Below are 13505 nucleotides of genomic sequence, written 5' to 3'. Positions count from 1 at the left end.
AAGCCTGTTTGTTTACATGGTATGTAAATTGATTTTGAAATAAAGTTTGTAGATTTAGATGATGTTTACATTATGTCATTTCCTCAATTTTCATATGTGACATAAATTTTGGTGTGTACATGACAGCCCTTAAATTAGTTTGAATTAGGGGGAAAAATAGCTAACCAGTAGGATTAGTGATAAAGAAGTTTTTTAACATTAAATTTTGACCTTTTTTATTCTGTCAGTTTTATTCTTTTTTAATTTAAAATAAAAGTAAGCTAGTATATGTACTGAAATTCAAAAGGAAACCTGTATGGTGATTGTTACCTCTTTTGTAACCCTGCTTTCCAATCCTACCCCCTACTCAGATGCATCCTCTGATTTTCTTTGCCTTGCGCATCTTATCCCGCTCTGTATCACAAGGATAGGCAAATCAAAATGAGATATCACTACACATCTATTAGAATGGCCAAAATCTAGAAGACTGACCACACCAAATACTGGTGACAGTGTGGAGCAACAGTAACTCTCACTCATTGCTGATGGGAGGACAAAACGGCACAGCCACTGTGGAAGAGATTTTGGCAGGGTGTTGTTGGTGTTGTTTTGTTTTCTTGGATTTTTTAAATAGAACTAAACATAGTGTTGCTATACACAGCAGTTCCACTCCTAGGTATTTACTTAACTGATTTGCAAATTTATGTCACAAAAACTTCACATGAATGTTTACAGTAGATTTATTCATAATTATTTTAAACTGGAAGCAACAAAGATATCCTTAAATACATGAATGAATGAACAAGTTGTAAAAAAAATCAAAATATGGGCAAAAGATCTAAATAGATACTTCTCCAAAGAGCACTTGGTGGTGGTTTAGTCACTAAGTCATGTCTGACTCTTGCGATCCTGTGGACTGTAGCCCACCAGGCTCCTCTGTCCATGGGATTCTCCAAGCAAGAATATTGGAGTGGGTTGCCATTTCCTTCTCCAGTCACAGGTGGCCAAAAGGTATATGAAAAGATGCTCAACACTGCAGAGAATTGCAAATTAAAACCATGAGGTATCATTTCATATTGGTTAGAATGGCCATCATCAAAAAGTCTACAGATGATAAATTCTGGAGAGGGTGTGGAGAAAAAGGAAACTTCCTACACTACATTACATTTAGGAATGTAAATTGGTACAGCCACTATGAAGAACAGCATGGAGGTTCCTTAAAAACAGAGCTACCATAAGATCTTGCAATCTCACTCCTGGACATATATTCAGAGAAATTATAATTTGAAAAGATACATATACCCCAATGTTCATTGCAGCACTATTTATGATAACCAAGACATGGAAGCAACCTAGATGTCCACTGACAGATGAATGATAAAGAAACTGTGGCACATATACGTATATATAATGGAATATTACTCAGTCATAAAAAGGAATGTGTTTGAGTCCATTCTAATGAGGTGGATGAACCTAGAGCCTATTATCAGAGTGAAGTAAGTCAGAAAGAGAAAGACAAATACTGTATATTAATACATATATAACAGTCATGAAAAAGAATGAAATAATGTCATCTGCAGCAATGTGGAAGGACCTAAAGATTGCCATACTAAGTGAAGTATGTCAGACAGAGAAAGACAAATATCATATGATATCACTTATATGTGGAATATAAAAAAATGACACAAGTAAACTTATTTACACAACAGAAGTGACTCACACACATAGAAAACAAACTTATGCTTACTAAAGGGAAAAGGAGGTGGAAGAAAGGATAAATTAGGTCGGGTTTAACATATACACACTACTATATGTAAAATAGATAATCAACAATTAACTACTGTATAGTACAGGGAACTACAGTCAATATTTTATAATAACCTAAAAAGGAAAAGAATCTGAATATATATATATATCCCTTTTCAAGAATCACTGTGCTGCACATCTGAAACTAACAAGATATTATAACTCAACTATACTTCAATTTTAAAATTTAAAAAAAGCAATAGTGATAATCCATACAATGGAATATTATTCCAAGGTAAAATAAGTGAGCTATCAACCAGGAAAAGACATGAAACATCCTTATGTTTAGTGGTTATCAGGGGTTCAGGAGGAGGAAAGTGAAAATAGTTTTTAATTGAGGGTATAAAACTATCCCATGTGATTCTGTAATGATGGAGACATAATTTTATGCATACTATGCATTTGTCAAAAATCTATGCAACTTTAGAGTAGAAAAAGAGTAAACCTTAATGTATGCAAATATTTTAAAAATTATACAGAAAATTGGAGAATCTCAGAATGGAATGCATCCTGTGACAAAAGAATCAGACTATATTACAAGTGCAAGAAAAAAAGAAGAAAGAAACACCTCAATAAAGGAGTTAGGGAAGAAACATGCTAATGTAAATGACTTTGGAAATGAGTGGAGCCTATAATGCTTAAAGCAAAAGGAACTGCACCTAAACACTATACTTTATTTGATAAAGCTGTTACCCAGCTTTATGAGTTAACAATGGGGTATGAGTTAAAATATGGAAACTGCTATACACATATACTTGAATTTAACAAATTCAACAATTAACTAAATGAACAGAAGAGGCAGAAGCCAAGTTTCTCACTATTACTGGGGAGATGAAAGATAAGTAAGGAAGGGAAAAAGCTGGAATTTTCATGTGGTAAAGGATTAGAACTGAAGACATCAGTATGATCTCATGTTTAGCTTAATATAGATTTGATATACAGAAATATTCATAGATATGTATGTGTACATAGGTTAGTATACACAATTATATTTTCTTACTCTGTCAATTGAGAGGTATGGAAGCAGTAACACCCCAGTAGCGATAACCACATCTAGCATTCCCAGAGGGCTCAGCGGGTAGAGAATCTGCCTGCAATGTAGTAGACAGAGGGAATTCGGGTTCAATCTCTGGGTCAGGAAGATCCCCTGGAGGGGGAAATAGTAATCCTCTCTAGCACTCTTGCCTGGAAAATCCCATGGACAGAGGAGCCTGGTGCACTACAACCCATGGGGTCCCAAAAAGTTGGACATGACTGAGTGACTAAGTACACAAACACACATCATTTTCCAATATAAGGAACAAGGGCTTTATTGATTCTAGGTCTGGACCAGGAAATACATATGAGTCTGGAGCATCATGTAGTGCTAGAAGGTAGTAAAGAGGTATAATGAACTGAATGTTTGTGCCCCTCCCTCATTTGAAATATAATCCTGAGTGTGATGGTATTTGGAGTTGGAGCTTTGGGAGGTAATTAGGTCATGAGGGTGGAGCCCTCATGAATGGTTTAATACACCTATAAGAAGAGACAAGAGAGATAGCTCAATCATTCTGCCATGTGAGGATATAATGATAAGTTGGTGATCTACAATTCAGAAGAAGGTCCTAGAACCCAATCATGCTGCTACTCTGATCTGGGACTCTCAGCCTCAAGAACTGTGGGAAATAAATTTGTTTTTTATAAGCCACATAATCTACTGATCTCAGTTTCTTTCTATGGCAAAGCATTCAACACCACAGTAATCCAAGTCTATGCCCCCAACCACTAATGCCAAAGAAGCTGATCAATTCTGTGAAGACCTACAACACTTTCTAGAAATAATACACCCCCCCCCCAAAAAAAATGTCGTTTTCATCATGGGGGATTTGAATCTAAAAGCAGGAAGTCAAGAGATAACCTGGAGTGATAGGCACATTTGGCCTTCAAGTCCAAAATAAAGCAGGGCAAAGGATAACAGAGTTTTGCCAAGAGAACACACTGGTCATAGCAAAACCCGCTTCCAATAACACAAGAGACGACTCTACAAATGTACATCACCAAATAGTCAATAGTGAAATCAGATAGATTATATTATTTGCAACTGAAGAGGGAGAAGCTCTATACAGTCAGCAAAAACAAGAACTGGAGCTACTGTGACTTAGATCACGTGCTCCTTATTGCAAAATTCAGGCTTAAAGTGAAGAAAGTAGGGGAAAACACCAGACCATTCAGGTCTTGTTCTTGTTATTCAGTCACTAAGTCACATCTGACTCTTTGTGACTCCATGAACTGCAGCACATCAGGCTTCCCTGTCCTTCGTTATCTCCAGGAGTTTGCTCAGTAACTTCTTAGTCAGTAATTCCATCCAACTGTTTCATCCTCTGTCATCCCCTTCTCCTGCCATCAATCTTTCCCAGCATCAGGGTCTTTTCCAATGAGCCATCTATTTGTATCAGGTGGCCAAAGTATTGGAGTTTCAGCATCAGTCCTTCCAGTGAATATTTAGGATTGGTTTCCTTTAGGATTGACTGGTTTGATGTTCTTGTTGTCCAAGGGACTCTCAAGACTCTTCTTCACCACAGTTTGAAAGCATCAATTCTTTGGCACTAAGCCCTCTTTATGGTCCAACTCTCACATCCATACATAACTACTGGAAAAACCATAGCTTTGACTACATGGACCTTTGTCAACAAAGTGATGTCTCTACTCTTTAACACACTGTGTAGGTTTGTAATTGGAGAAGGAAATGGCAACCCAGTCCAGTATTCTTGCCTGGAGAATCCCAAGGACAGGGGAGCCTGGCGAGCTACAGTCCACAGGGTTGCAAGAGTTGGACATGACCGAGTGTTTAACACACACACACACACACACACACACACAGGTCTGTCATAATTTTTCTGCCAAGGAGCAAGTATCTTTTAATTTTATGGCTGCAGTCACTGTCCATAGCAATTTTGGAGCCCAAGAAAATAAAATCTCTCACTGTTTCCACTTTTTCCCCAACTATTTGCCATGACGTGATAGGACTGGATGCCATGATCTTAGTTTTATGAATGTTGTGTTTTAAGCCAGCTTTTCATGCTCCTTTTCAACCTCATCAAGAGGGTATGAGCAAAATCAAATCCCTTCCAATTATACAGTGGAGATACAAATAGATTCAAGGGATTAGATCCGGTAGACAGAGTGCCTGAAGAACTATGAATGGAAGTTCATAACAGTGTACAGGAGGCAGGAACCAAAACCATAGCAAAGAAAAAGAAATGCAAGAAGGCAAAATGGTTGTCTGCAGAGGCCTTACAAATAGCTGAGAAAAAAAGAGAAGTGAAAGGCAGGGGAGAAAGTGAAAGATATACCCAACTGAATGCAGAGTTGCAGAGTACAGAAAGGAGAGATAAAAAAGCCTTCCTCAGTGATCAGTGCGAAGAAATAGAGGAAAACAATAGAATGGGAAAGACTAGAGATCTCTTCAAGAAAATTAGGGATATCAAGGGAACATTTCATGCAAAGATGGGCTCAATAAAGGACAGAAATAGCAAGGACCTAACAGAAGGAGAAGAGATTAAGAAGAGGTGACAAGAATACACAGAAGACCTATGTAAGAAAGGTCTCAATGACTGGATAACCACAATGGTGTGGTCACTCATCTAGAGCCAGACATCCTGGAGTGTGAAGTCAAGTGGGACTTAGGAAGCATTACTATGAACAAAGCTAGTGAGGTGATAGAATTCCAATTGAGCTATTTCAAATCCTAAAAGATGATGCTGCTAAAGTGCTGCATTCAATATGCCAGGAAATTTGGAAAACTCAGCAGTGGCCACAGGACTGGCAAAGGTCAGTTTTCATTCCAATCCCAAAGAAGAGCAATGCCAAAGAACATTCAAACTATCATACAATTGCATTCATTTCACATGCTAGCAAGGTGATGCTCAAAATCCTTCAACCTAGGCTTCAGCAGTACATGAACCAAGAACTTCTAGATGTACAAGCTGGGTTTAAAAAAGACACTGCATCAAGAAATCAAATTGTCAATATTGTTGGATCATAGAAAAAGCAAGGAAATTACAGAGAAGCATCTACTGCTGCTTCATTGACTCTGCTTAAGTCTTTGACTGTGTGGATCACAACAAACTGGAAAATTCTTGAAAAGTTGGGAATACCAGACCACATTACCTGCCTCCTGAGAAACCTCTATGCAGGTTAAGAAGCAACAGTTAGAACTGGACATGAAACAATGGACTGGTTCAAAATTGGGAAAGGAGTACAGTAAGGATGTATATTGTCGCCCTGCTTATTTAACTTATACGCAGAGAATATCATGCGAAATGCCAGACTGGATGAAGCACAGCTGGAATCATGATTGCTGGGAGAAATATCAACAACCTCAGATATGCAGTTGATAGCAGTCTAATGGCAGAAAGTGAAGAGGAACTAAAAATCCTCTTGATGAAAGTGAGAGTGAAACAACTGGCTTAAAACTCAACATTCAGAATACCCAGATCACGGCATTCAGTCCCATCACTTCATAGTAAATATATGGGGGAAAAGTGGAAACAGTGACATATTTTCTTTTCTTGGGCTCCAAAATCACTGTCGATGGTGACTGCAGCCATGAAATTAAAAGACACTTGCTCCTTGGAAGAAAAGCTATGACAAACCTAGACAGCATATTAAAAAGTAGAGGCATCACTTTGCCAACAAAGGTCTGCATAGTCATAGCTATGGTTTTCCAGTGTTCTTGTATGGATGTGAGAGTTGGACCATAAAGAAGGCTAAGTGCCGAGGAATTGATGCTTTTGAACTGTGCTGCTGGAGCAGACTCTTGAGAGTCTGTTGGACTGCAGGGAGATCAAACCAGTCAATTCCAAAGGAAATCAACCCTGAATATTCACTGGAAGTACTGAAGCTGAAGCTCCAATATTTTGTCTACCTGATCGAAGAGCTGACTCATTGTAAAAGACCCTGATGCTGGGAAAGATTGAGGGCAAGAGGAAAAGTGGGCGACAGAGGATGAGACGGTTGGATGGCATTACTGACTCAATGGACATGAGTTTGAGCAAATGCCTGGAGATAGTAAAGGACATGAAAGCCAGGCATACTGCAGTCCATGGGGTTGCAAAGAGTCGGACAGGTCTTTATGACCAAATAACAAACTAATCTATGATACTCTAGTATAATAGCCCAAACTAAGAGTGTAAGCGTTTAAAACAAGACAAGCAAAATGAAATCCCACACTGATGGGTATATTGAAGGGATAACAGAGCCAACTGAAAGAATTGCAGATGGCTAAAACTGGAAAAATTTGAGTAACAAAATACATAAAGAAGGATTGGGTTGTTATGGAGCACAAGTGTGTGCCTAAGTCACAGTGAGGCCAAACAATACCAAAACATAGGAGTTTGGAGGAATGAAATGTTTACTGTAGGGCCATGCTAGGAGATGGGTGGCTTATGCCTTAAAAATTCCTGAACTTCTAGAAAACAGCAAAACCATTTTATAGGAAAGGTGAGGGAGCTATGTGGTTAGTTGTTGCAGACTTACCAGTTACTGCTGGTTACCTGGCCTGGGAGTGTTCTTCCAACTCCCAATGTGGGTGTCTTTCTGCTAGTGCCCAGGCCCAGTTGAGGAAGCAGATCTCAGCTGACGGCACCCTCAGGGCCAAGTCCCCAGACCCCGCCGAGCCATCATCACTGAGGGGGCAAGGAGCCCAGGACCCAGCAGGCCCTTAGGCTCCTCAGGCCACACAAATGGGAGCCAGATCTCCTGGACTACTACCCATGGAGACCGCCACTGCCATTAGGTTCTGGAGGTGGGGATGGGGGAGAGGTTTTCTGCTTCAAGGCCTTGGCCTGGTCAGTGGGCAGCTGTGGAGAGGGCTCTGGAGCTCTGTAGGACACAGCCCTAAGCCTGTCCCCAGCTCACTCACAGGCCCAAGGCTTGAGGGTCCCAGGGACAAAGCTGTGATCCACCAGATCCACTTCTCATGACACTGCCTCATGGAACCTTGAGAGCATGGCAGAATGGGACCTCTAACCGCCACGCTAATGGTTGTGGGCTAATGGTGGCATGCTAATGACTGTGCTCCCATCCCTGCCCCTATTACATGATTATAATACAAAGTATAAAACAAACACCCATGAATCTATGCTGATGTAAAAAAATATATATTGAATAAATAAATAAATGGAAGAGAAGAGAACATCTTCCTTGTAGAACTACAAATAATTTCTGCAGTACACTGCCTTCATGGAAGGGGAGCATAAGCTCCTACTCCTTAAGCATGGAGTGTGTATAGTGACTGTCTTGTAAGAAAACAGTTTGGGGGAGGGAGAAGCAATGAAAAAAATCTGACAAACACTACCTCAGCCAGGTGTGATCAAGGTCAGCATCAACATTAATTTTAATACTAGTAATTAATTGCATGAGCTATTTACTTTAATTCCATGGTTTTCCTGTCTAAAATCCATAACTTCAGTCTATCTGTGAGGGGAAAAAAAGCAGCAAATTCCAACTAAGGGACATTCAACAAAATGCCTGACATGTATTCCTCAAAATTGTTAATGTCATCCAAAAACAGAGAAAATCTGAAAAGCTATCATAGCCAAGAGCCTAAGGAGATATAACACCTAAATATCCTGACTGGATCCTGGAAGAAAAATAATATAAGGTAATAACTAAGAAGACTGGAAGAAGGTATGGAGTTTCATTAATTACATGGTTTAATACTGGTTCATCACTTGTATCAAATGTACAATATCTGTCCAACTAATATCATATGTTAATAGTGGGGAAACTGTTCAGGGTATAAATGAACTCTGTATTATCACCTCATTTTTTCTGTAAAGTCTAAAACTGTTCTAAAAAAATAAACGAAGTATCTTTCATAGAGGCTGGCACATAGTAGATTGATAATGCAAGGTTAAAAATGATTAAGAAAGGAAAAGGATAAAGAAGATAAGGAAGAAAATATCAATAATTCAAAACATTTGCTGTTGAAGCACAGTAAATGCTTATAAACAGGTCATAAAAAGTCAAATTTCTATGAAAGAAACATGCCATTCAGATTTTTACACTAACGATTTTTTTAAACTTCTCTGTTGTAGAATTTACATTTATTCTACAATTTTGATCTTCAAAATTTTAACTTGAACTCTAAACGCACCTCTAATACAAACTAGATATGGCATTGTACATAGTTAATTACTAAAGTAACTCTCTATAGCTCAAAAAGTAATAATGCTTTTAAACAATAAAAGTAAAAAGACTGTGAAGTCATATTTGTAACATGCCATTACAGCTCTGTCACACAGATGGTCATCCAGGTAAGCAAAAAACAAAACAAAACAAAATAATCTTTAAAAACAGATATAACTCAATATACAGATTTCAAATTGTCTTTCAGTTGCTCATTAACTTTGTCTTCTGCTTTATTAGGTTTCAAACTGTTAGGTTACTCCATTGTATTTAAATGTTATCTTCTGTCAAATACGTTTCATAATTAATTCAAAATCTCCTTGTAAAATTATTTATCCTGTAACTCAATTAATACACAGTGTTTCAAATAAATTAATTGCATACTGAAAGAACACATCTAGAGATACTGATCTGCCATCCTACCTTGTGTAGATAAGCAGATTTTTGCTATGACTGCTAGCATCCAGCTGGCAGAAGGCAGCCCAGGGGCTTGTAGCAGGAGAGGAGTTGAGGATTTCCAGGTGATCCTGGTGGGCTTCCCACGTGGCGCTAGTGGTAAAGAACACCTGCCTAATGCAGGAGACATAAGAGCCGTGGGTTCGAGTCCTGAATCTGAAAGATCTCCTGGAGCAAGCAGGAAACGGCAACCCACTCCAGTGTTGCCTGGAGAATCCCATGGACAGAGGAACCTGGCGGGTGGCAGCAGATGGGATCGCACAGAGTAGGACAAGCAGGCCACACGCTGGTGGAACAAGGCGACCTGTGTAACTGGAACGTGGTCTTGTTTTGGCTCCCCAATACCTCCTCGGAGGGCAGCTACTTCAAGGCACAGAAGTGCCTCATCAGGCTCGTGCGGAAAGTGAGGAGCCGGAACCCGTAGACAGCCTACAGAAGTGAGGCCCACAGCCGCCAGGAGTCCCCTGACGACCGAGGCCGCGGAGCTTGGCGGGGCTCAGGCCTCTTTCAGGACTGTGACTGCGACGACGACTGGGAGGCCCAGACCCACATCTCCGGCCACAAGGGGTCCTGACACTGCGTCCCGCTGAATAAACCTAAAAATGTTCCGCGACCAGGCCTGGGCTGCGTGGGCTCGGGGGGCACCGCGGAACGCCATCCCAAGACGACCTCCCAGAAGGTTTGTGTTGCCCTTCTCCTTGGGTCCTTTGGTTTCAGCCCTCGCGTTTCTTTTCTCCTGTTTGTTCTGGTTTTTCTCTGCTCGGTGGTGGAGGGGCCGCCCTCGGGGCATGGGGTCAGCGGAGACCTGAGGGACCCCGGTCCTGTGGTAGCTGCTTTTGGCTGAAGCCACAGACTCCGGTTTCCCATCTTGTGAGTGGAAGGATTTACTTGTGGTCACCTCTTCTGTCTGCTTTGGTTTGTTTGAAATCTAAATAAAGCGACCTTATGAGGAAAAAGTCACCTCCACCAGGGGGCCTTTGAAAGGAAGGATCTGGGAAGATATGACCTGTGTTATTCGGATCTTACTGGCCAGGGTAAAGGAAATTAAACCTTGTTTACCAGTATTCTTATTTTATCTTGTTGATTAAAACACAGTGGACTAAATCAGAGAATCATCAGTGTTGTGCTTAGATACAATGAATTTTTATTTGCAGTAATTCTTCGGCAGGTAGAATAGGAAACGCCTTTTGCTGGGTATTTTTCTCATTAAAACAAAGGGAGGCTGTCATTGTCTCTTCTCGAATTCAACTCTGATTATTCCTTTATAATTTTCCCCTTTACTGATTTTTTTGTTTTTGTTTTTTTCTCCAGTTAATTTCCTTTCCTCGGTTTAAAGTTAGTGCTTCTAAACTTGATTATTTTATGGCAGAATACTTTTTGGCAATCTGCCAATGTTTTCAGCACTAATATGTTTCCGCTTTCAGGATTTTTCAGTCTGTCATCTTGTTTCACTTTGATTTCATTGTCCTTTCCCCTTCCAATAGCTCCTGTATTGTGAATTTCAGCTTAATTTTTTTTTTTTTTTTTTTACCGTGGAGGTAGCTATATTCCCTACTTAGCAGATAAATTAGAGAATTCCTTTATCCCCAGAAACCAGAAAGATCAAGGTACAATCACAGGAGTCTGATTGTCACCTAAACTTGGGAGCAAACAAACTGAGCAGAAAGGAGCTTGCTGGTTATATTAAATTTTATTCTTGCACACTCAATGAACCAAGAAGATGATTTGAAATATGCCTAGCTAGGCTTTTTATTATTTGCTAAAGCTCTTAGTTTAAAAGTCTTGATTGAAGGTTCTTTAATTCACCTACAAACCACAAAATGGAATTTTGAGGCAACAGTAGCAGCAACAGGAGTGAGAACTCATAAATTCTCCACTTGATGACAAAGTCAGCAACTTGGCCTGTATCCCATTACTGCTATACCGCCAGGGCGTCATTAGATTTATTCAGTATTTTTGTATAATCCTTAAACATGGTTAAGGTAGGTTATATTATCCCACCTAGCATGTGTAATGTACAGTTTGCCCTTTGCCACTGGTTTCATGGGATCTAAACCAGTGATTGTATCTTTCTTTATAGTTAGCATCAAGGAATACATTTCCAGTAGATACTATTTTTCTTATGTCTGAAGAACATTTTCTCTTATTCAGTATTCAGAGGCATTATGGCATGGTTCAAAAACCACTATACTGAGTATTAGAAGACCTGGGTCCTTCTGTGAACTTTATTTTATCTTGACTCAATTATTTTTGTCATACTTTTATATTATTTAGGTTTCTTTTTTTGTAAGGAATAGAAGCCTCCCTTAGCTAATGTTGGCAGAAAATAATTTCTTAGGAGGATATAGGGAGACATAAGGATAGTTAATTTTAAAGGAGTCTTGAGAAATCTAAAAGCTAAGAATTAGGGCAACTTTTGAAATCCTGGTAGTAACGACAGACAGTCTCATCAGGTGCGGCTGTTGATCATATTCATTTCTTCTTCCCAGCCCTACTATCAGATTGTAGAAAAGTTCTATCTTATTGGTCTAAATTGAAGAAAATGGAGGGAAACAGATGTTCTTCATTGACCTAACCAGACTGTATTTAATGAGAAAAGACCATTTCCCTGGAAGAAAAATTCAGGTGGTGTTAATGGGAGAAAAACAACAACAAAAAGATGTTGGCAAAATAACAAAATCCGAAAGGCTAGAAAAACTGACAAACTGTTCACTCAGTCTTTATGCGTACAAAGATATCACCCTATATTGCTGCAGTGAGTTTTGTTTGGTATATAAGAAAGACAACATAATTCAACTTTTGTAATTATGTTTAAAACTAGGGCCTCTCTTCAACCTCTCTTCCTCTGCTAGGGCCATCCCCTCCCTCGATCTTTACCAGCCTGTTGTAGCTTCCTGATTGCATGGTATCTGGTTTTACTTATCATCCTCCTAACTTCTCCTCCATAACTGTTAAAGAGTTATCTTTCTATAACGTAATTTTGTCTCTTGGAAACTGTTAGTAGCTTCAGTATTGCCTATAAGATAATACTTGTCTTAGTCACTATGCTGGCTGGAGTTGGATGCCTGTACTACTTAGCAATTATAGCACTTTGTACATACCTTATTTTGAGTTCTTGATTCACTGAATAATTATTGTAAAAGAAGGGGAAGCATTTATGTGAAACAATAAAATAAATTCTCAGATAAAGAAAGTGAAAATAGAGTCACTCAGTCGTGTCTGACTCTTTGCAACCCCGTGGATTGTAGCCCACTAGGCTCCTCCGTCCATGGGATTTTCCAGGCAAGGCTAGTGGAGTGGGCTGCCATTTCCTCTGTATGTAATTCTGGCTATCTTGCTACTTCTGTTTTCTGAGGCAATTCATATCTATTAAAAGATCCATATAGTTCCCTCTCACTATGTATTTAAAGTAAAAATACCCAAATTTCAAAAACTCTGTAGGTTCTTCCTTTCCACTAAGGAGTTCATACCTGGAGTGAACAGTGTTTGATTTAACAGGTCACTTCAATGAATTTGTATATATGCAAAACTGATTTGAAGCTATTTCTCTGCATAATAAAGTGACAAGTGATAGGGATTTTGAATTTTCTGGTGGCAACACTTGGGAAGAGGGGTTTAGAGAGCCTGAGAAATAATATGAAGAAGAAATGTGAGAAAGATTTTGAGGGAAAGGAGGTTATGTAATATGGAACTCCTTTTCTGTAGGAGAACCTCAATTAAAAACAAACAAAACAGCCAGTGAAATTTTCCAAGGACAGGAATTGTCAAAAGGCTTGTAAGAATAGTTGCATCCGGTATTTAATTTTAGGTTATCTGCTCTTCTATGCATTTATAGTGGGTATTTTACCCACTCTTCCCTGATGATGTAGCAGTCATTTGGTTTAGATGGGATTAACCTTTTTTCCTCCTCCAAAAGTTATAGCAAATTGGTCTAAACAGTAAGGTAATCCATAATACCATTTAGACAGAGATTAATTTGAAAGTAAGCTAGTCAACACTTCTCCTGACACATTTCTGAGGTACATGGGTTAGTTTAGAGTCTCAGGACTCTTTGTTTTATGGTTGTGAGAACTGCCCTGGATGTCCTACTACTC

This window comes from Cervus canadensis, chromosome 17 (genome assembly GCF_019320065.1).
Source record: "Cervus canadensis isolate Bull #8, Minnesota chromosome 17, ASM1932006v1, whole genome shotgun sequence".
Classification (NCBI taxonomy): Eukaryota; Metazoa; Chordata; class Mammalia; order Artiodactyla; family Cervidae; genus Cervus; species Cervus canadensis.
Note: the sequence above shows the minus strand (reverse complement) of the source record.